The sequence below is a fragment of the Suncus etruscus genome, chromosome 5 (genome assembly GCF_024139225.1).
Source record: "Suncus etruscus isolate mSunEtr1 chromosome 5, mSunEtr1.pri.cur, whole genome shotgun sequence".
NCBI lineage: Eukaryota > Metazoa > Chordata > Mammalia > Eulipotyphla > Soricidae > Suncus > Suncus etruscus.
Genome location: NC_064852.1, coordinates 59,682,824 through 59,707,932, shown reverse-complemented (window position 1 = coordinate 59,707,932; position 25,109 = coordinate 59,682,824). Strand labels below are relative to the sequence as shown.

The 25,109-nt window shown below is 35.6% G+C and overlaps 1 protein-coding gene and 1 pseudogene across 2 annotated transcripts in view; both read right to left on the bottom strand.

Moving 5' to 3' along the window:
* DPP10 (dipeptidyl peptidase like 10) overlaps positions 1 to 25,109 on the bottom strand; it is a 671,116-nt gene that overhangs the window by 270,387 nt on the left and 375,620 nt on the right. The gene's annotated exons all lie outside the window — the stretch shown is intronic.
* LOC126010298 (uncharacterized) lies at positions 8,204 to 8,345 on the bottom strand (annotated as a pseudogene).

Sequence of the window (25,109 nt, the reverse complement as noted above, 5' to 3'; positions counted from 1 at the left end):
CCTTCTTCCTTCCTGATGTGTGCTTGCAAAGCTATAAATTTTCCTCTCAGTACTGCTTTTGCTGTGTCCCATAAGTTCTGAGAGTTTGTGTCTTTATTGTCATTTGTTTCCAGGAACCTTTTTATTTCCTCCTTGATTTCATCTCGGACCCACTGGTTATTGAGCATGAGGCTGTTTAACTTCCAGGTGTTAAAGTGTTTCTTCTGAGTCCCTTTGGAGTTCACAAATAATTTCAGAGCCTTGTGGTCAGCGAAGGTAGTCTGCAAAATTTCTATCCTCTTGATCTTATGGAGGTATGTTTTATGTGCCAGCATGTAGTCTATCCTGGAGAATGTCCCATGTACATTGGAGAAGAATGTGTATCCAGGTTTCTGGGGATGGAGTGTCCTATATATATCCACTAGGCCTCTTTCTTCCATTTCTCTCCTCAGGTCTAGTATATTCTTGTTGGGTTTCAGTCTGGTTGACCTGTCCAGTGTTGACAAAGCCGTGTTTAGGTCCCCCACAATTATTGTGTTGTTGTTGATATTATTTTTCAGATTTGTCAGCAGTTGTATTAAATATTTTGCTGGCCCCTCATTCGGTGCATATATGTTTAGGAGAGTGAATTCTTCCTGCTCTACGTACCCCTTGATTAATATAAAATGTCCGTCTTTGTCCCTTACAACCTTCCTGAGTATAAAGTTTGCATTATCTGATATTAGTATGGCCACTCCAGCTTTTTTATGGGTGTTGTTTGCTTGGATAACTTTTCTCCAGCCTTTTATTTTGAGTCTATGTTTGTTCTGACTATTCAGGTGCGTTTCTTGTAGGCAGCAGAAGGTTGGATTGAGTTTTTTGATCCATTTAGCCACTCTGTGTCTCTTAACTGGTGCATTTAGTCCATTGACGTTGAGAGAAAGAATTGTCCTGGGATTTAACGCCATCTTTATTTCAAAATTTGGTGTGTCTTTTGGGTAGTCTTGTCTTAGATTAGGTCTTTCAGTTTTTCTCTTAAGACTGGTTTTGTGTCTGTGAAGTTTCTGAGCTGTTTTTTGTCTGTGAAACCATGTATTCTTCCATCAAACCGGAAAGTGAGTTTTGCTGGGTATAGTATTCTGGGTGAAGCATTCATTTCATTCAGTCTTGTCACAATATCCCACCACTGCTTTCTGGCATTGAGCGTTTCTGGTGACAGGTCTGCTGTAAATCTCAGGGAAGCTTGCTTGAACATGATTTCCCCTTTTGATCTTGCTGTTTTCAGAATTCTGTCTCTATCTGTGGGATTTGTCATTGTGACTAGGATGTGTCTTGGGGTGGTTTTTCTGGGGTCTCTTTTGGTTGGTACTCTTCGGGCATGCAGGATTTGATCACCTATATTCTTTAGCTCTGGAAGTTTCTCTTTAATGATGTTCTTGACCATTGATTCTTCCTGGAAATTTTCTTCCTGGGTCTCTGGGACTCCAATGATTCTTAAGTTGTTTCTGTTGATCTTATCATAGACTTCTATTTTCGTCTGTTCCCATTCTTTGACTAATTTTTCCATTGTCTGCTCATTTGCTTTAAGTTTTTTGTCCAATCTCTCCTGCTGTATGGAATTGTTATGTATCTCATCTTCCACAGCACCAAGTCTATTCTCAGCTTCTGATACCCTGTCCCAGAGCTTATCCATTTTGTCATTCACTTCGTTTACTGAGTTTTTCAGGCCTGTTAGTTGACATGTTATTTCAGTTTGGAGTTTTGTCATTTCTGCCTTCATATTTTCTTGGTTCTTATTAGTGTTCTGTTCAACTCGATCCATGGTTTCTTGGAGTCTGTTGAGCACCTTCCATATTGCTAGTCTAAAGTCCTTATCTGAGAGGTTGATTAGTTGTTCAGTCATTATCTGGTCCTCAGAATTGTCATCTTCATTCTCTATGTCTGATGCTGGCCTGCGCTGTTTCCCCATTGTCACATTTGTATTGTGGGTTTTTCTACGTGTTGTAGTGGTATTCATTGTCTATATGATGTAGGCAGCACACTCCTCTGGCTCCTCCCTTTCTGGATGGGCTGACTTGCCTCTAAGGGAGGGGAGTCCTCCGTGGATGAAGCCTCACACTGGGTCAAATCTTAGGCCCGAGCATGTAACAGAGAAGACAGTCCAGAGAGAAATGTTTGCTTCTGTGATATAGCGCCGTTCTTAGTGTGATTTTTCCTTCTTGTTGCAATGGAGTTCTTTCCTTAGAAAGAGTGCACGGCCGCGTAGCGAAGCGGAGCGGCCGTGCTCCTCTGAGCCTCTTTTTGCCCCACTCGCAAGAGTTTCACGCAAGAGGACAGTAGACAGACATAGACAGGTCACACTCACAGTCTTTCACAGCTGAGCCCCACTGGGCCGGTGTACTTTCGCGGATTTTCCCCGCCTGGTGTCACACACAGGGAGCCAGCTTTTGCAAAGGATAGCCGGTTTTTATGCTCTGAAGTCCCTCCCTGAAAATGGCGTCTGGGCGAGCGAGGTTTCTGGAGGCTCTTTTTGCCCCACTCGCAAGAGTTTCACGCAAGAGGACAGTAGACAGACATAGACAGGTCACACTCACAGTCTTTCACAGCTGAGCCCCACTGGGCCGGTGTACTTTCGCGGATTTTCCCCGCCTTGTGTCACACACAGGGAGCCAGCTTTTGCAAAGGATAGCCGGCTTTTATGCTCTGAAGTCCCTCCCTGAAAATGGCGTCTGGGCGAGCGAGGTTTCTGGAGGCTCTTTTTGCCCCACTAGCAAGAGTTTCACGCAAGAGGACAGTAGACAGACATAGACAGGTCACACTCACAGTCTTTCACAGCTGAGCCCCACTGGGCCGGTGTACTTTCGCGGATTTTCCCCGCCTGGTGTCACACACAGGGAGCCAGCTTTTGCAAAGGATAGCCGGCTTTTATGCTCTGAAGTCCCTCCCTCAGTTCTGTCTTTTCTTAACGCCACCAAAGCATCTGAATTCTCTCGCCCTTGTGATTTTTAATTTAGATTATTTGCTTTAAAATATTTAATGATTTTGACTTCCTTATATTTTAGATATCAACTTTCAGAAGATAGAAATACTTTCCCCAACTGTACATTTGGTCTTCTTTTTTATTTCCTGCCTTTTTTTGTGTGTGCAGTTCTTTAGTTTGATGTAGTCCCACTGACATATTTCAGCAATCGCTGCCTGGGGGTTTGCTGATTTATTTAAGATATCATTTTCCTCAAGGCCCCAATTATTTACCAACCAGAGCTGAATTCCTTTCTTTGGAGCGTTTATGGAAGCATTCTTACAAAGACATGGCTACATTATAGGCCATTTCCAACAATTCAACTAACAATTTTAATTTTCTCTACTTTAACCTGAAATTGTGTGGAGGACTGCAGTGAATTGAGATTTCTAAATCTCCAAATAAAATGGTTTGACCCAGACATGTAGCCTACATTGTTAGGTGACCTAGTGGCATCCTCTACTTCATTCACATAATAAAAGACACTTTTTAATCTCTCTGCCTCTTAGAAATTACAAGAACTTTAGATGCTCTGCGATAAAGACATGAATGAAAATTAAAATGATTTTTGTTGTGTTATAATATCATAGTGAATAAACTTATACATAAATATATTATTTTCAAAATTATTTCAGAAAACCTTCAAAGAATCAGAAATATCAATATGTGTGCTCCTCATTATTGAACTAAATTATTTCATTTATTTAATATTGTAACTTTATAACTATAGTAAATAAAAGAAAAAAGTGATTAATTCCAGATCAGTCACAATCTTGTAGAGTTTGCATGTTCTCCCCTTTTTGAGTAAGTTTTCTCCAGATATTCTTTTTTTTCCCCTCCATATTCCATAGGTATACATATTAGGTTCAGCACTCTAAACTGATAAGTGATTAGAAAAATTAATGAATAAATTAATTAATACAAAATATTATTGAATATTAGAAGTGCTTTCAGTCTTCATTTGGGATTTTGCTCATTTTTTATAACCTGAATATGCTGTCTTAAGAACATGATTTCCATGGTAAAATTTGTTTAATTATATTTAGTTTCTCTTTTTCATTTTTTTCAAGAAACACTGACTATGTTAGGTGAGAACTTATTCTCTTCCCTCTTTATTTTGGGGGCGGGGTCACACTTGGCAGAGCTCAGGGTTTACTCCTGGCTCTGTGCTCAGAAATTGCTCCTGGTGCTCCACATGGGGCACTGGGATTTGAATCACCATTCATCCTGGATTGGCTGCGTCCAATATCACTGTGTTTTATCTGCAACCCTCTTCCCCTTTTATAAGGAAATTAATAACCTCTGCAAAATTTTGGAACTTGTTTATTTTCTAATCTCACACATTTTATAACTTCATTTTAAATTCTTTACTTCTATCAAATAATTGTTTATACAAGGCAAATATTCATTTATTTACCTATTTTTGGAATATATTTAAAATTTCTCACTCACTATCTTTATCCTCTCACCAATGTGTATACATGTTCATTATTTTTTGTACAACCAGTAAGACCTTCATCCTTAAAATTTCAATAAATAAAATCTATATTGTTAATGTAGTTTAGCAGATTTGTTCTTTCAGAATTCCTATCAGTCAAACAAAAAATCCTGAAACTAGTATATTTTTTGTTGCAGAAAAGACACCCTCTATGACATTCTGCTTTTTCTTCTATTTTTTTATGGGAGATGTGGGAGTGGATAGAAGTGTACTGTGGAGATAAAAAAAAAAAAAAAAAAAAAACAACTCAATGTGATGGTTCACTTAAAATATACAATTATTTCACAGATGATGAATAAAATGCTAGAATAATTATGGGAAGCTACATTTGACACCATTAAAATTATACTTTATTTCACCTATTTGTTCTTTTTCTTTTCCCAAAGCTCACAATGACACTCTGATTTTATTTTTCTGTACAAACCTGGGTCTCAGTAAGTCACACCATGTCAAACAAACTTGGTGTGAGATTTGGTAGCATATTCTAAACAGAGCTACCTGGGGGACAAGATCTCTGTCAGATCTTCTTTTGAGTTACTTGGCAACAACAAAACACTCTTTGAAGACTAGATACATTTTCAAAAGATGACTGGTAACTTGTCTTATTATCTTAAAAACAACATGAAGACACTCTGAGCGCTTTTGAAGCAGTGGTTCTGTGAACAAAGCATCAAGCCTAAGAGAAAATGTAAAGCTGCCACTTCCTACCAGTTCAAATAGAACAAAGAACTTTTCTCTTTAGATTCATGTGTACCAACCTATAGATAGATCAAAGTCAGGATTCTAAAACCATTAAACAATATACTTTTTGTAGACACAGTGGTTAACATAAATCACCTCAAATATATATGTGTACATTAGAAATAAATTGACAGGATTTTGTCAAGAAGTTAAATGAATTTGATAAATTGTACTAAGTGTTAAATGCTCAGCCCATCCTCCTCACTTGACCTTATTACAAGAAAAATGGATTTCAAGATACTATCTGAGACTTGGAAGTTGATAATGGTCTGCTAGTAGATTGCACATAATTCATAAAAAATCTATAATTCTTTTAAATTCTTTTTATGGAGTTAAAAAGATAAAATAAAAGTCATAAGCTAATAATTTGGTTAATGGGAACTGAATTTAAGCCTAATGTACCATTCTATTATTTCAACATTATTTATATTATTCAATATTAAATCTAATCACTAAGAAGGAAGATCTATTCATGTTTGTGAAATGAAAATGAAACCTTCAAATAAATAAGAGTGACCCCTATTAGGGCACACAATGATCTCCAACTAAGCATGCTATTATCATAAAAGTATAATTGTGACACAAAATATTATCTTCAGGATAATGAATAGTATAGACATTAACATTAAAAGTCACTTTAACATATTTTGCTCAGATTAAATTAGTTCCATTTAAGAGTATTTTGCAACAATTTTATAAAGCAATTTGCATTTATGCAGAGCCTGCCTTTCATATAGCTTTCATATTCAAGTGAATCATTCAATTCACCTGAATACATTTTAATGAAGTTGATCAATAGAAAATGACAGATTTCAAATGTTAGGACTATTGCAAGAAATAATGCCAATAGAAAATCTGATCAATGGTTGAATGGTTGGAGAACAAGTTAAGGACCAAAACACTATATTAAATTTCAAATTTACTTATATGTAAACTCTTAGGATTTTTTCTTTATCAACTAACAGAATTTATCTTATTTCTTAATATTATTTAGGAAAATGCCCATCTTGACTTACAAAGTTTGATCAACTGTATTAACTCAGTGTGGGCAATATAGTAAGTACATGCCTTCCATGATTCATTATGATTAAAGTAGATAATGTCAATGTAATGACGAGACACCTGCTGAGATAAAAAAGCAAAATTCTCTAAATGACAGTCTACTGTCAATTAATTTCCAAAAAAACTGTTCCTCTATTGATGCCTAACATTCATCACACATCAAATACATTTTCTATATAAATAAAACATTAATTTCTCATATATTATGTTATTGAAGTGTTCACACCTCGCTAAACTCAGGGCTTACTCCTAGCTCTATGCTCAAGGATCACTCTTGGTAGCATTCCATATAACATGTTGGTGATTAAACAGGGACTTATAATACCTAGCAAGAACCACAACTCCTTTACTATTTATCTGGTCCAGTTCTTCAAAGATGTTTTCTAATGTGATCAACTAAATTATGTAATTTTATTGAATAGAGGATACACTTCAGTTTTATATGTCTTTAAGACTTAAAAGTTATTGTTTCTGAGACTGATATACAGACAATAGCTGAGTAATATAGTAATGGTATACAACGCCAATATTAGAAGTTTAGTAAACATTTGGATGTTCTTCCTCATTTTTGTTTATCAAGTCACTTTTTGAGACCGAAAGCAGTATTTTGGTCAACCTGAGGTATACTCTTATGTGGATTAAAGTTTTAAAATCTCCAAATGCTTTTCAGTAATAACTACCCTGACTCCATTTTAGAATAATATCTACAAAATTCTCTAAGAATTCTTTTAAGGCACAAACCAAGATTTTCTTTGTTCAAAATTATATGTGTAACATCAATCTCATACTACAAAAGTTGAGAGATACCACTTGGATTTCCTTCAACAAGCACTGCAGTGGAAACAACTGAATAATAACTCTGTATGTCAACTCTCTGCATCCACGACTATACTCACTGAGGTGGTGAGTATGGTGAGAACAGGAGTCTCTTAAGGATAATATCAAGGTTGATACTAGCAAGCCCATTTTTCTGCAGTTGATAGAATTCCTTTCCAGGTAGCTACAATAGGTGATCCCTAATAGCATATCTGCTTAACTTTTTCAGATCTGTCCTAGACTCTAAAGTTTTTTTTATAACTACTTCTTCATTGTTCTTTTCCTTATACAAATGTCAAAAATGCACTGAGAACTGAGGGCTTCCCTTGACTACTTATGCTTCTTTCCTTTTATCTTTCTCAGGTATTTCTGGAGTGAACGTGCATACTAATTTATTATACATATGTATATAAATATTTATATATAAGGTATATATTTATATATAATTTATATGTATTTATATATTATATTATGTTATTTATACCTTATATATTATAATAAGCAGTCACAGTATAATGCTCTATAAAATGCCTGCATTATAAGCTTTACTTAAGACCTTGTGCAAGGGTCCATAGCTTCTCAGTAGTAGATGTGAAGAGCAATTCAGTATTTTGTTTCAGGGTAATTCACTGTCACTATGTACCTTAAATATAACTATGAAAGACTTGTAATTCACTTTGGTCACAATAAAAATTATTTTTTTAAAAAAAGTGCTTTTGTGCCCAAGTGAGTGCAGAGAGACTCGGCCATTTGCATGCAACCAACACAGGTTTGATCCCTAGCATCCCATGTAGTCCCCCAAGTCTTCCCAAAAGTAATTTCATTTTCTTTTTTTTTAATTATTTTATTGAAACCAATGTGAGTTACTAGTCTTTTACAGGTTTATTTCTTGCACATAGTGACAGTGAATTAGGGCTACTCCTCGTAATTTCTGAGCACAAAGCCAAGAGTCATCATGTAACCCCTGAGAGCTGCCAGGTTTGGCCCCAAAAACTGTAACTTTGTTTTCAGAATAAGTGACAAGTAGGATCTAGACATATATTGTTTTCTCTATGGCGTTGATCATCCTTATTCACCAAGTAATTTGAGTTTTTTTTTTTTTTCAGGGGAGAGCACGAACACAAATTAGGCAGTCGAGTTTTTCACATTTGGGGGAATCGCAGGGGTCAGCACATCCGGAGTGCAATGGATAAGCCTCACCCTGGGAAAACCACCTTCATAATCATGGTATATCCCCTGCAATTTAAGATTCTTAAAAGATCTGGAACCTCTTGAACATTTGAAAAAATGTTCTGAGTATTTTCGAGTAATTTACAAAATGTTGACAAATTTAAATGTTTTTAATTGTATTATAGGAACTCAAACATCTTTTAATAGTCAAATCAGATGGATTAAAATGTACATATCAAATCTGATTTAATAAGATACACAGAGGAAAATATAGATAGAATTCTCCTTAAATCTGAATATTAAAGCATCTTATAAAATGAAACACCTCTTTGAAAATAAAAGCAAAGATAAACAAATGAAATTTTTTATTTTTATACTTTAAAGAAAATGATAATTAGGATAAAATGATAGCCCACAGATTTGGAGAAACTATTTACCTATTATTCATATATTAAGGGGTTAATATCAATGATATATAAGACATCGGTAGAACTTAAAAATAAATTCAACCTATCAAAATTGGGGAGAAAATATGAACAGAGTATTCTTTAAATATGAGATATAAATTGTCAAAAGGTACATGAAAAGATGTTCTGCATCTCTTATCACAGAGACAGAAATCAAAAATAATGAAATATTATGTCATATCACAGAGACTGGCACACATCAAATAAACAAGAACAACCAGTATTGGCGGGATGTGGTATGTGGTGAGAAGTGGACTCTCATTCTTGGCTGGTGAAAATGTTGACTAATCCAGTTTTTCTGGAAAATATAAACATTCCTAATAAAACCTAGAAATGTACCTTTAATTTACCCAACAACTCCACTTTAAATATACTCCCGAAGCTCACAAAGCAGATGTAAAAATATATATATGGAATATGTTTGGAATATGTTGGAATATATGTTTGGAATATCTAGAAATAACCCAAGTGTACAAGAGTAGATGATTAGATAAAGAAATTACAGCATCTATCACAATATAATACTACTGTGCCATAAAAAGAGAAAGTCATGCAATAAGCTTCTACATGAAAGGACCTGAAGAACATAATGCTGAGTAATATTAACTACGGATAAAGACCAATACAGAATACTCTCACCATGGTGTAATAATAGAAAAGAGTCAAAGTAAATGAAAAAAAAATAGCATGAGAACTAGTAGGAAGTGAACACTTTGAGGGTACTAGAGGATAGGAAAGGATGGGAGTGGAAGTGAAACACTGATCACTGAGGAAAGCATTCAATAAGGAGGAGGTGGTGATTCTGAAAAAAATGATAAAGTAGTAAAATAGAACACTATTAACAACAGTATTGTAAACCACAGTGTAAAAATTTATAAGCACCTCTTGTAGAAGCATACTGGTGGTAGGAAAATGGGGATTTAGGACAATAGTGGATGGAAATAGACTCTGGTGAAAGAATTGTTGCTGAAACATGTTTTGTTCGATATCCAGTCATTTATAACTTTTTAAATTTCATAGTGACTATATAAAATAAAATTTAAAGAAAAGAGAACTGACTGGGGTTGGGACAATAATTTTTTGGATAAGTTACTTTCCTTGCACAAAGCTAACCTAGATTCAATTCCTGTATTTTTTATGGTCCTTGATTTCCACCAAGACACTTTCTGGTGTGGTCAAAAGGCAAACAAAGTAAACAATAAATAAAAAGAAGATAATAAATTTTGTGTGCTCTGTTTGTCTCTTGCTAATCCCTTCTTTAAATCTATCTAGATGAATAACATGTTCTTTTTTTTTTTTTTTTTTTTAATTTTTTTTTTTATTTAAACACCTTGATTACATACATGATTGTGTTTGGGTTTCAGTCATAAAAGGAACACCACCCATCACCAGTGCAACATTCCCATCACCCAAGTCCCAAATCACCCTCCTCCCCACCCAACCCCCGCCTGTACCCTAAACAGGCTCTACATTTCCCTCATACATTCTCAATATTAGGACAGTTCAAAATGTAGTTATTTCTCTAACTAAACTCATCACTCTTTGTGGTGAGCTTCCTGAGGTGAGCTGGAACTTCCAGCTCTTTTCTCTTTTGTGTCTGAAAATTATTATTACAAGGGTGTCTTTCATTTTTCTTAAAACCCATAGATGAGTGAGACCATTCTGCGTTTTTCTCTCTCTCTCTGACTTATTTCACTCAGCATAATAGATTCCATGTACATCCATGTATAGGAAAATTTCATGACTTCATCTCTCCTGACAGCTGCATAATATTCCATTGTGTATATGTACCACAGTTTCTTTAGCCATTCATCTGTTGAAGGGCATCTTGGTTGTTTCCAGAGTCTTGCTATGGTAAATAGAGCTGCAATGAATATAGGTGTAAGGAAGGGGTTTTTGTATTGTATTTTTGTGTTCCTAGGGTATATTCCTAGGAGTGGTATAGCTGGATCGTATGGGAGCTCGATTTCCAGTTTTTGGAGGAATCTCCATATCGCTTTCCATAAAGGTTGAACTAGACAGCATTCCCACCAGCAGTGGATAAGAGTTCCTTTCTCTCCACATCCCCGCCAACACTGTTTATTCTCATTCTTTGTGATGTGTGCCATTCTCTGGGGTGTGAGGTGGTATCTCATCGTTGTTTTGATTTGCATCTCCCTGATGATTAGTGATGTGGAACATTTTTTCATGTGTCTTTTGGCCATGCGTATTTCTTCTTTGTCAAAGTGTCTGTTCATTTCTTCTCCCCATTTTTTGATGGGGTTAGATGTTTTTTTCTTGTAAAGTTCTGTCAGTGCCTTGTATATTTTGGAGATTAGCCCCTTATCTGATGGGTATTGGGTGAATAGTTTCTCCCACTCAGTGGGTGGCTCTTGTATTCTGGGCACTATTTCCTTTGAGGTGCAGAAGCTTCTCAGCTTAATATATTCCCATCTGTTAATCTCTGCTTTCACTTGCTTGGAGAGTGCAGTTTCCTCCTTGAAGATGCCTGTAATGTCCTGTAGTGTTTTGCCTATGTGCTGTTCTATATATCTTATGGTTTTGGGGCTGATATCGAGGTCTTTAATCCATTTGGATTTTACCTTTGTACATGATGTTAGCTGGGGGTCTAAGTTTAATTTTTTGCAAGTGGCTATCCAATTGTGCCAACACCACTTGTTGAAGAGGCTTTCCCTGCTCCATTTAGGATTTCCTGCTCCTTTATCAAAAATTAGATGGTTGTATCTCTGGGGAACATTTTCTGAGTATTCAAGCCTATTCCACTGATCTGAGGACCTATCCTTATTCCAATACCATGCTGTTTTGATAACTGTTGCTTTGTAGTACAGTTTAAAGTTGGGAAAAGTAATTCCTCCCATATTCTTTTTCCCAATGATTGCTTTAGCTATTCGAGGGTGTTTATTGTTCCAAATGAATTTCAAAAGTGTCTGATCCACTTCTTTGAAGAATGTCATGGGTATATTTAGAGGGATGGCATTAAATCTGTATAATGCCTTGGGGAGTATTGCCATTTTGATGATGTTAATCCTGCCAATCCATGAGCAGGGTATGTGTTTCCATTTCCGTGTGTCCTCTCTTATTTCTTGGAGCAGAGTTTTATAGTTTTCTTTGTATAGGTCCTTCACATATTTAGTCAAGTTGATTCCAAGATATTTGAGTTTGTGTGGTACTATTGTGAATGGGGTTGTTTTCTTAATGTCCATTTCTTCTTTATTACTGTTGGTGTATAGAAAGGCCATTGATTTTTGTGTGTTAATTTTGTAGCCTGCCACCTTGCTATATGAGTCTATTGTTTCTAGAAGCTTTTTGATAGAGTCTTTAGGGTTTTCTAAGTAGAGTATCATGTCATCTGCAAACAGTGAGAGCTTGACTTCTTCCTTTCCTATCTGGATTCCCTTGATATCCTTTTCTTGCCTAATCGCTATAGCAAGTACTTCCAGTGCTATGTTGAATAGGAGTGGTGAGAGAGGACAGCCTTGTCTTGTGCCAGAATTTAGAGGGAAGGCTTTCAGTTTTTCTCCATTGAGGATAATATTTGCCACTGGCTTGTGGTAGATGGCCTTCACTATATTGAGAAAGGTTCCCTCCATTCCCATCTTGCTGAGAGTTTTGATCAAGAATGGGTGTTGGACCTTATCAAATGCTTTCTCTGCATCTATTGATATGATCATGTGGTTTTTATTTTTCTTGTTATTGATGTTGTGTATTATGTTGATAGATTTACGGATGTTAAACCAGCCTTGCATTCCTGGGATGAAACCTACTTGATCGTAGTGGATGATCTTCTTAATGAGGCATTGAATCCTATTTGCCAGGATTTTGTTGAGGATCTTTGCATCTGCATTCATCAGTGATATTGGTCTGTAATTTTCTTTTTTGGTAGCGTCTCTGTCTGGTTTAGGTATCAAGGTGATGTTGGCTTCATAAAAGCTATTTGGAAGTGTTTCTGTTTGTTCAATTTCATGAAAGAGTCTTGCCAAGATTGGCAGTAGTTCCTCTTGGAAAGTTTGATAGAATTCATTAGTGAATCCATCTGGACCTGGGCTTTTGTTTTTCGGCAGACATTTGATTACTGTTTTAATTTCATCAATGGTGATGGGGGTGTTTAGATATGCTACATCCTCTTCCTTCAACCGTGGAAGATTATAAGAGTCCAAGAATTTATCCATTTCTTCCAGGTTCTCATTTTTAGTGGCGTAGAGTTTTTCAAAGTAGTTTCTGATTACCCTTTGAATCTCTGTCATATCAGTAGTGATCTCTCCTTTTTCATTCCTGATACGAGTTATCAAGTTTCTCTCTCTCTCTTTCTTTGTTAGGTTTGCCAGTGGTCTATCAATCTTGTTTATTTTTTCAAAGAACCAACTTCTGCTTTCGTTGATCTTTCGGATTGTTTTTTGAGTTTCCACTTCGTTGATTTCTGCTCTCAGCTTTGTTATTTCCTTCTGTCTTCCTGTTCTTGGGTCCTTTTGTTGAGCATTTTCTAGTTCTATTAGCTGTGTCATTAAGCTACTCAGGTAAGCTCCTTCTTCCTTCCTGATGTGTGCTTGCAAAGCTATAAATTTTCCTCTCAGTACTGCTTTTGCTGTGTCCCATAAGTTCTGAGAGTTTGTGTCTTTATTGTCATTTGTTTCCAGGAACCTTTTTATTTCCTCCTTGATTTCATCTCGGACCCACTGGTTATTGAGCATGAGGCTGTTTAACTTCCAGGTGTTAAAGTGTTTCTTCTGAGTCCCTTTGGAGTTCACAAATAATTTCAGAGCCTTGTGGTCAGCGAAGGTAGTCTGCAAAATTTCTATCCTCTTGATCTTATGGAGGTATGTTTTATGTGCCAGCATGTAGTCTATCCTGGAGAATGTCCCATGTACATTGGAGAAGAATGTGTATCCAGGTTTCTGGGGATGGAGTGTCCTATATATATCCACTAGGCCTCTTTCTTCCATTTCTCTCCTCAGGTCTAGTATATTCTTGTTGGGTTTCAGTCTGGTTGACCTGTCCAGTGTTGACAAAGCCGTGTTTAGGTCCCCCACAATTATTGTGTTGTTGTTGATATTATTTTTCAGATTTGTCAGCAGTTGTATTAAATATTTTGCTGGCCCCTCATTCGGTGCATATATGTTTAGGAGAGTGAATTCTTCCTGCTCTACGTACCCCTTGATTAATATAAAATGTCCGTCTTTGTCCCTTACAACCTTCCTGAGTATAAAGTTTGCATTATCTGATATTAGTATGGCCACTCCAGCTTTTTTATGGGTGTTGTTTGCTTGGATAACTTTTCTCCAGCCTTTTATTTTGAGTCTATGTTTGTTCTGACTATTCAGGTGCGTTTCTTGTAGGCAGCAGAAGGTTGGATTGAGTTTTTTGATCCATTTAGCCACTCTGTGTCTCTTAACTGGTGCATTTAGTCCATTGACGTTGAGAGAAAGAATTGTCCTGGGATTTAACGCCATCTTTATTTCAAAATTTGGTGTGTCTTTTGGGTAGTCTTGTCTTAGATTAGGTCTTTCAGTTTTTCTCTTAAGACTGGTTTTGTGTCTGTGAAGTTTCTGAGCTGTTTTTTGTCTGTGAAACCATGTATTCTTCCATCAAACCGGAAAGTGAGTTTTGCTGGGTATAGTATTCTGGGTGAAGCATTCATTTCATTCAGTCTTGTCACAATATCCCACCACTGCTTTCTGGCATTGAGCGTTTCTGGTGACAGGTCTGCTGTAAATCTCAGGGAAGCTTGCTTGAACATGATTTCCCCTTTTGATCTTGCTGTTTTCAGAATTCTGTCTCTATCTGTGGGATTTGTCATTGTGACTAGGATGTGTCTTGGGGTGGTTTTTCTGGGGTCTCTTTTGGTTGGTACTCTTCGGGCATGCAGGATTTGATCACATATATTCTTTAGCTCTGGAAGTTTCTCTTTAATGATGTTCTTGACCATTGATTCTTCCTGGAAATTTTCTTCCTGGGTCTCTGGGACTCCAATGATTCTTAAGTTGTTTCTGTTGATCTTATCATAGACTTCTATTTTCGTCTGTTCCCATTCTTTGACTAATTTTTCCATTGTCTGCTCATTTGCTTTAAGTTTTTTGTCCAATCTCTCCTGCTGTATGGAATTGTTATGTATCTCATCTTCCACAGCACCAAGTCTATTCTCAGCTTCTGATACCCTGTCCCAGAGCTTATCCATTTTGTCATTCACTTCGTTTACTGAGTTTTTCAGGCCTGTTAGTTGACATGTTATTTCAGTTTGGAGTTTTGTCATTTCTGCCTTCATATTTTCTTGGTTCTTATTAGTGTTCTGTTCAACTCGATCCATGGTTTCTTGGAGTCTGTTGAGCACCTTCCATATTGCTAGTCTAAAGTCCTTATCTGAGAGGTTGATTAGTTGTTCAGTCATTATCTGGTCCTCAGAATTGTCATCTTCATTCTCTATGTCTGATGCTGGCCTGCGCTGTTTCCCCATTGTCACATTTGTATTGTGGGTTTTTCTACGTGTTGTAGTGGTATTCATTGTCTATATGATGTAGGCAGCACACTCCTCTGGCTCCTCCCTTTCTGGATGGGCTGACTTGCCTCTAAGGGAGGGGAGTCCTCCGTGGATGAAGCCTCACACTGGGTCAAATCTTAGGCCCGAGCATGTAACAGAGAAGACAGTCCAGAGAGAAATGTTTGCTTCTGTGATATAGCGCTGTTCTTAGTGTGATTTTTCCTTCTTGTTGCAATGGAGTTCTTTCCTTAGAAAGAGTGCACGGCCGCGTAGCGAAGCGGAGCGGCCGTGCTCCTCTGAGCCTCTTTTTGCCCCACTCGCAAGAGTTTCAAGCAAGAGGACAGTAGACAGACATAGACAGGTCACACTCACAGTCTTTCACAGCTGAGCCCCACTGGGCCGGTGTACTTTCGCGGATTTTCCCCGCCTGGTGTCACACACAGGGAGCCAGCTTTTGCAAAGGATAGCCGGTTTTTATGCTCTGAAGTCCCTCCCTGAAAATGGCGTCTGGGCGAGCGAGGTTTCTGGAGGCTCTTTTTGCCCCACTCGCAAGAGTTTCACGCAAGAGGACAGTAGACAGACATAGACAGGTCACACTCACAGTCTTTCACAGCTGAGCCCCACTGGGCCGGTGTACTTTCGCGGATTTTCCCCGCCTGGTGTCACACACAGGGAGCCAGCTTTTGCAAAGGATAGCCGGCTTTTATGCTCTGAAGTCCCTCCCTGAAAATGGCGTCTGGGCGAGCGAGGTTTCTGGAGGCTCTTTTTGCCCCACTCGCAAGAGTTTCACGCAAGAGGACAGTAGACAGACATAGACAGGTCACACTCACAGTCTTTCACAGCTGAGCCCCACTGGGCCGGTGTACTTTCGCGGATTTTCCCCGCCTGGTGTCACACACAGGGAGCCAGCTTTTGCAAAGGATAGCCGGTTTTTATGCTCTGAAGTCCCTCCCTGAAAATGGCGTCTGGGCGAGCGAGGTTTCTGGAGGCTCTTTTTGCCCCACTCGCAAGAGTTTCACGCAAGAGGACAGTAGACAGACATAGACAGGTCACACTCACAGTCTTTCACAGCTGAGCCCCACTGGGCCGGTGTACTTTCGCGGATTTTCCCCGCCTGGTGTCACACACAGGGAGCCAGCTTTTGCAAAGGATAGCCGGATTTTATGCTCTGAAGTCCCTCCCTGAAAATGGCGTCTGGGCGAGCGAGGTTTCTGGAGGCTCTTTTTGCCCCACTCGCAAGAGTTTCACGCAAGAGGACAGTAGACAGACATAGACAGGTCACACTCACAGTCTTTCACAGCTGAGCCCCACTGGGCCGGTGTACTTTCGCGGATTTTCCCCGCCTGGTGTCACACACAGGGAGCCAGCTTTTGCAAAGGATAGCCGGATTTTATGCTCTGAAGTCCCTCCCTGAAAATGGCGTCTGGGCGAGCGAGGTTTCTGGAGGCTCTTTTTGCCCCACTCGCAAGAGTTTCACGCAAGAGGACAGTAGACAGACATAGACAGGTCACACTCACAGTCTTTCACAGCTGAGCCCCACTGGGCCGGTGTACTTTCGCGGATTTTCCCCGCCTGGTGTCACACACAGGGAGCCAGCTTTTGCAAAGGATAGCCGGCTTTTATGCTCTGAATAACATGTTCTTAACCAATTTTTTTAAACAATGAAATTTTCATCAATAAAATATATAAATTTAACATTTTTTTTCTTTTTTTAGTTTTTGGGCCACACCCGGCGGTGCTCAGGGGTTACTCCTGGCTGTCTGCTCAGAAATAGCTCCTGGCAGGCATGGGGGACCATATGGGACACCGGGATTCGAACCAACCACCTTTGGTCCTGGATCGGCTGCTTGCAAGGCAAATGCCGCTGTGCTATCTCTCCGGGCCCAAAAATTTAACATATTATATGCTGTTGTTTAAATGAAAATAAAAACACTCACTTTTTATATTTACTTATTCAGTTAGTTTTTGAGCTATACCAGGCACTCTTAGTATACTGTAGTCAGGTGCCCCATCTTAGTATTTGTTTGTTTAGGCATTGCTAAAATTTGTACTACATTTTCTATGCAGAATAATATATGTTTAGCTCATTGCACCATCTCCCTGGCTTTAAAAAATAATTTTAATAATTTGGTTTGTCAGTTTGCCTGTGGAACTTCTTCTATCTCCTTCAACATTTAACATATTTGTTATTGAATTAAAAATATAAAATGAATTGTATGATACAGAAGGAATAATTCAACAGTTGTATCAATCATAAAATACTGATAAGTTTGATAAAAATACTCTAAGTGTAAGATAAGGGAACTTTCTAATGCAAAATGTAAAATTTTACTAAAATTCTTTGATATTGTCTAGAAGTATCCTTGGTTCTATGCTAAAATACTTAAGATAATACTGTAATTTCATGTAAATTGAGCTATACTTTATGCCTGTAAGTTCAATATAATTATTTTAAAGTAATTGCCACAATAAAATTCATTCAATAGAGAATTCTGTTATAATTATTCACGTCAAGAAAATATTATCATTGAGTAAATTTTATAGTAACTTATTTTTAACTTGAAATAAATATTTTACATAGAACATACACTATTTTTAATTTAGAAAAATATATAAATGATAGATAGTAGAAAAAGCACCCACAAGTAAGAAAATATTTAGAATGATTAATAGCCAATGGAAAATACAATGTGATTTTTTCTTAGATGTTAATTGCTGGGAGAAATGACATGATAATTGTTAATATTGTCTGATAGTACAAGTTTTAACTTAAAATATGAATTCCTATTTATTAATATATTTAATTTATTACAATATTTTTTTAATTTTAGCCAAAATTTGAATTAATATTTAAACTATGATGGTCAATCTAAATATTGCTGTGGTAAGATCAATTATTTTAGTCAAAATTATAAATAAAAAGACCAAAATAATAAATTTTTGACATTCATTGTTTTGAAAAAAATGATGTAATATGTAGATCTTTGTTTTTCCTATTTCATGACAATTACATAAATAGTTCTTAAATTACACCAGGCCATGAGAATTTCAATAGAAAGTCTGAAGCAGCTGCAACCCCATATTTAGCTTTTTCACATTCCTTTAAATAAACTTAAAATTGATTTTCATTTTGACTAAAAAGCTGGGAAATAAAATAGGTCAGAGCCTAAGCAGATGGTCACTGAGAATTTATGCAATAAACAAAAATGACGGTCAGTTCATACAAGAAAAAATAAAGCAGATATTTATGTAGTTAAGTATACTTGGGAATTCTTTGTACATCATTTGACTAATTGCTATGCATATTCCCATGAGCATGATTTAGAGCACATTTTCTAAGTGTGATATATTTCATTATAGTTGTCAGGTATGAAAAATGTTTTAGAGATGCAATGATAATACAATGTTAAAGGGACTGGCAATATAAGAATATAAACTGTTTCAAAGAGGCTGTCAGCTAACTTTGTTATTGTACTGATATGCATACATGATGGCAGCTTTTTCATTTTTTGGAACTCATCAAATTAACTATTTTTCACAAATATTGAAAAAGATACTCTACTTATACATTAATATTAGTTATAACTGATTGTATTAAAGTTTCATTGTAACCTCACAATAATATTTTCTTTTTTCTCTTTTATCTTAATATTGTACATATTTTTCATAAGGAATTTTTTTTTGTTTTGGTTTTGTTTAGCGGCCACACTTATCTGTGACCAGGGCTTACTACTGGATCTATGTTCAGGGATCACTCCAGCAGGATTGCCGTACCATGAGGATTCAATCTGGGTCAAGAACCCTACACCCTGTACTATATTCTCAAAGTCCCAAATGTCACTCATTTTTTATGTAAAAGAAAATGACTGAGGAGTACTCATTACATTCAAATTGCATGGATAGGACCATTTTCTTTGTATTTGAGAGACTGAGTCACAGTCTCACTGACAGGTATATGTAAGAAAATAATCATTCCAGTGTTGAGACTGGGGTAAAACAGATTGTATTTGGTATTTTTTTTAAAAACAAATTATATGTTTTATACCAAGGTCATAAATATTGAAAAAGACAGTGACTAAAGACAAATCAAGAGATGTTGTCATAATCACAGCTTGTAAATGTGTACAGATATTGAAAAAAAATAGAACTTTCTTCTAATGAAGTACTGTATTTTCCGGCGTATAAGACGACTTTTGAAATAAAAAAAATCAACCTAAAATCGGGGTCGTCTTATATACCGAGTATATCCCAAAAAAAGTTTCAAAATGCACTAAACGAAAATTGTCTGAATATTGCCACAAAAGAAAATTTCCAACTCGATTCTGCACCAATCGCAAGGCTGCTCGGACTACCTTTCTAACTCAGTCAATCCAAGCAGGCTTTTTATGCATGCAAATTAGACAACGTTCTGGACCCGAATCTACATTGTAAAAAGCCTGCTCAGATTGGCCAGAGTCAGAGAGGAAATCTATTACAGTATAATCTTTGAACCTTTGCTTGTTGTGATTGGCTCACTGTGGTGCATACAGTTGCAGCACAGGAATGTCCTGTCTGATACAGTGAATATAGGCCTAAACCTATGTTTTAACTACAAAAATTAGTGGGTCGTCTTATACGCCCAGTTGTCTTACTGGCAAATATGGTAACTTTGAATGATTTTCAGCAAAGATCACCATGATTTGTGGGTTTTAGTATATTTTGCTTAAAATTTATTTTATTTCATATATTTAGTAGTTTAATTAGCTTCAATAGTGTTAACGTCTAAAATAATGAAATAGTTAATACAACCAACCACCACCAATGTGTCAATAATACTGTCCTATTATCCCTTTAGTCTGTGAAAGAGAAGGATAATATTAGACTAAAGGGATAATAGGGCAGCATTATTGACACATTGGTGGTGGTTGGTTGTAGCAACTATTTTGTTGTAGTAACTCTTTTTTTTGTTCTTGTATGTTCTATCGATGGTTGAAACAATTGATATTTGTTTTTCTTATGATAGTTTTTACATAATATCCTAAATTTTTATTTCTATTGCAGTAAATTACATAATTTCCTTCCCATAGTGCTGGTGAGTTGTTTGTAAATATAACAATTTTTTGATCCTTCAACTCAATGTGGAATTTTTGGGTTGTTTCCATATATTGACTTCTGTTCCAAATGCATCAGTGAACATAGGTATTCATGTATGCTTTCAAACTAATGTTTTTGTATTTTGGAGGTAGATGTAAACAAGTTGGACTGCTGGGTATTTGGGGATCTCTTGCCTTACTTTTTTGGAGATATCTCCATACTATGCTTTCCATAGAAATCAAAACAGATCCCATTTCCATCACTACATTTTTATGTGTTTTCAGCATAGCTTAAAGTATCATTTTTATTTCAAGTGTAACATGGACATGGAGAAGGAAGAGTTCCTTGGGTGCCTTGGTGGTAATGTGGAGGTGGTGCCAAAATAATTTAAGAGACTATTACAGCAATTGAGGTGAAAGAAGATGTAAATGAAATCAATGTTTATGGCCAAGTGGCAGATAGATTGTTTTTCTAAAGCAAGTCAATATTCATGAAGTATCATAGGAATGGTAAATATGTTGATAAACACCTCATAGATAGAAAAGGACATTTTGAAGTCAGGATAAAAACAGAAATAACAACAAAATAAGATCTATGTGACAATTTTAAAAGAATAGCAAAAGTTCTATAAACTGATGTTAAAGAAACAATGTTTGTGAGAAGTTACTAAACTAGAAAAAGACAAAGACTATTGAGCTGGAAACAGAGCCATTTTTCACATTTAGAGCACAAAGAAACACTTAATTTAGCGATAGGCAGTATTGTCAGAAAGTTGTCTTTAGGATTATTGCTTTGGCCTTGATAATGCTCTGTGCATTATTCAAGAGAAGACAGTGAATCATTAAAGATTTTAGAAAATTCACTTATCTAAACAAATGTTAGTTTAATTGTATGTATCTGGCAGTAATAGAGATCTGGCTTCTTGATTCCCATTTAAATATTGTTATAGGGGGATTAGAGGATTGGTGGTGGATGCAATATAATTAGTGTTCAATAGAAATACAGAGAAATTTATAGCAATAACTGTTGACAAAACACAACTACTTGTGACATAATTATGAATGTACAAAAATAAACTATATTTAGTAGGTATTAACATTACTAAAGCAAAAAGGAAGACACTGATAAATTTTTGCAAAAGGTAATTATATCAATAACTTAAGTGTGTTTACTATAATAATGAAATAGTACAGAGGCTAAAACAACACTTAAAATTGAACTATGATCAAATATTATTTAAAATAAATGTCTAGTTGTTTCACATCCTGCATGTGTAAATATTATAGGAATTTCAGAAATAGCTGTGCTGTTTGGTGATAAAAGCTTTCACAAGCCTGAATAGTCATCTCTCACCATAATCCATTATTAGATGTTTAGGAATTGTATTTACTATAAGGTCACAAATGCCTGGAATACTAGTATATGGTTGAAATGTGTTCGTTATATAAAGTTTCCTTTTTAATGAAAATACAGTTTTACTAACATCTTAGATTTGAAGAATATCTTCTGCATGATTAGCCATTCTCTCTGTACCTTTATGATTCATTTTGTCTTTTGCGATACTCCCTTTTCAATTATTTGCCTATTTGTAACTCCATGCAATTGTTTTTAGCACAATGTCAATAAAATCAAAATTTCTACTGGATTATAATTAAATATGAAATTACCAGAAATGTATCCTTCTTCCATGAATTATAATATATATATTACAACATATATATACATATGTACAAAAATTTGCATTAAGGGCCCAGAGAATTTAAATATCTAAATTGTAGTTTAAAACCATAAACATAAGGAAATCAGATTAAATTATTGTAATCTTAAGTAGTTCCCCTAATTTTTATTATTGCTTTATATTTTCCAGTTACTTCTGATTTGCCATATAATGTATCTCCTTTTAGTTAACTGATAATTTTTGTTAGTTTTGTTTTAGCTAATCAAGATTTTCCTGTGAAAAAGTTAAAATAACACGTATCTAACTATTTTCATCTGATTGAGTTATTAAATAAAATGCATTATACATGAATACATAAAAATAAATTTATTCTATTCAAGCAATATGGAAATTCTACTTTAATAGCATATACTTTTCTGAAAATGCAAATAAATATAAAACTGGAAAACCTATAACATTTTAAACTAATAAAATAATTTAAATATATTTTGAATAAAAGAATATCATATGTAAACTTCTGCAACAAATCTAGAATGTCAACTGACAAATTATTATTTCTTTTTATTGTAATAAAATCTGGAACATGTTTTAGATTTAAAGAAATTTTTGAAAGACCTGAAATTCCAGTAAAATATATTTCAATATTATAATTCTGCAACCGCATACATTCAAAATGGTCTAAAAGCCAGAAAGCTTTTAAAATAGTTCACCAATTATTTAACAGAATGTAAGATGAATAATGACCTCACTGGGAATGTTATAGTAATCTCATTCATCTCTTGCTTAGAGTTTTTCTGTAGTGGTGCAGAAACGGATATGAGGTGACATTTAATGTCACGGATAAAGGGTAGTATGCAGAACTAAAAATGAATCAAAAAAATAAATTAGAAGCTTCTCAAAGGCTTCTAAGGATTTTACATACAGTTGTCACCAGACTTAGCAAATATTAGATCTAATGATTAATGGTTGAATTAAGTTGCATTTATATAAATTATACAGTACACAGGTGCAAAAAGAACATCAAAAGACTGGAAAAACCTGTAATTCTAGAGACATAAAATAAGCAAAACATATTTTACCTCATAATTTTCATGTTGCTCACTATAAAACTCATATTTAACACATAACAGAAAGGATTAAGATCTCCAGTTTCTTAAAAAGACTGAAAATATTATGATCAACTAAACTGATAAATGTAAGTGAAAATAGCAAGCTCTGAGAATCAATGTCAGTGTCTTTCTTTTAATTTTTTTATACCTTGTCCAGAAACACATTTATGAAATGTATCCAAGTTAGTAGCAGATTTGTCGGTTAAAACTACTAAAAGGGAGGGGAAAAGTGTAAGAATATTTATAGCAAAAAGTGAACTGGTATATATAATAATAACAATAATCCAAACTGAATGGGAAGAAAATATCGTTATCATATCCAAGAAAACCACAAGCTCATTATGAATTTTGGTTATTCATACTGAGGACATTTGACAAATATAGCTGCTAGATGGATACTGAAAAGGCAAGCAATATTATGAATCCCACTATAGACTACCAAAAGTCTAAGATAATCATTCTGAAGTTGCTTAGAACTTATTGTCCTCGCTTTTGGGATCTCATCTAGAAAGGTTACTTGCAAAATAACAATAAACAGGAAGTACTCTGAGGATCAAACATAGATAGCGAATATAGGGAACCATGAAACCCCTTTCTAGAGCTCTTGGATAAGTGGAGACTGAAAATACCAGGTTAATTAGAGCTAGATGTAATAATGTACAAAAAATGATAGAATGGTAATAGTATATTGAGAAAACAGAGACAAGGGTCAAGAGAAAGACTACAAAAAGCAGTGGAGTAAAGTAGGGCAGAAAAAGGACCGATATGACAATGACTGTTGGAAATGATCACTCTGGACAATAACTGGTTGCTGAAAAAAAGATAGTTATATGTATGATACCCCTTCATTAGCAATATTGCAAAACAAGGTGTCTAAATGGAAAATAAAGTGGAAGAGAGAGGTAGAGAAAGAGAGAGACACACAGAGAGACCAGAGAGATAGAGAGATGACAGAGACAGAGATAAAAATGTCTGCCATAGAGACAATGAAGAGAGTGGGAAGGTAGGAGGGAATTTGCAGGTATTGATGATGGGAAATGTACATTGGGGAAGTGAACTATGTGAAAAAAAAAAACCCAAAAGCAGCTATTATAAATTACCATGTAAACCATGATGTTTAAATAAAATAATAAAAAAATTAATAAAACAGGGGCCAGAGCGATAACACCCCAGTAAGGTGTTTGCCTTGCATATGGCCAATACAGGATGGACCCCAGTTTAAAGCCTGGCATCCCATGGTATCCCAAGCCTGCCAGGAGTGATTTCTGAGCACAGAGCCAGGAGTTACCCCTGAGCACCGCTAGGTGTGACCCAAAAAGTAGTAGTAGTAGTAGTAGTAGTAGTAGTAGTAGTAATAATAATAATAATAATAATAATAATAATAATAACAACCCACTAATCATAACCTTTTCAATACTTCAAGTGTTTCACTATTGGAATAGTGTGATTTTATTTTATATTAGTCATATTTTTAAAAGAAAAATATCTGGAAGAAAAATAATGATTTTTCTGTCTTTTTGAGGCCTAAAATCTACTCATTCTTCATAGTTTTGGATGCCTTTTTCTTGGAATTCCTTTTGTTTTTATTTTTAAAGGCAGACCTTCATTCTAAAGTATTATTATCTATGCAAGATTCATTACTAGGGTATGAACTCTTTAGATGAATTGTAACTAATTATTTTTATTTTTAGCACCTGGCACATTATTTGTTATTTATTGGAAAATGAATAAAATGTGTGACAAAATTCAATCTAACAGTTATTTAAGAAGAATTAAGTTACTTCTTTCTAAAATGTTTCCTTATCACACTGCTATGAGATATTTTAAATAATAACGTATTGGAAAACTCCCAAGTTGAGAATGCAGAGAACCCTTATATAGATCATGATCTGTCACTAAATAGCTTTATGACATTTGACTTTTCTAGGCCTCAATTTCCTCAGCAATAAATCAGGGAGTCTAATGTTTCCTCTAATATAAAATTTGCTGTCATTTCTTAATATCTATCTTAGAACACATTTTCTTATTTGGAAGACAGGAGAGAAC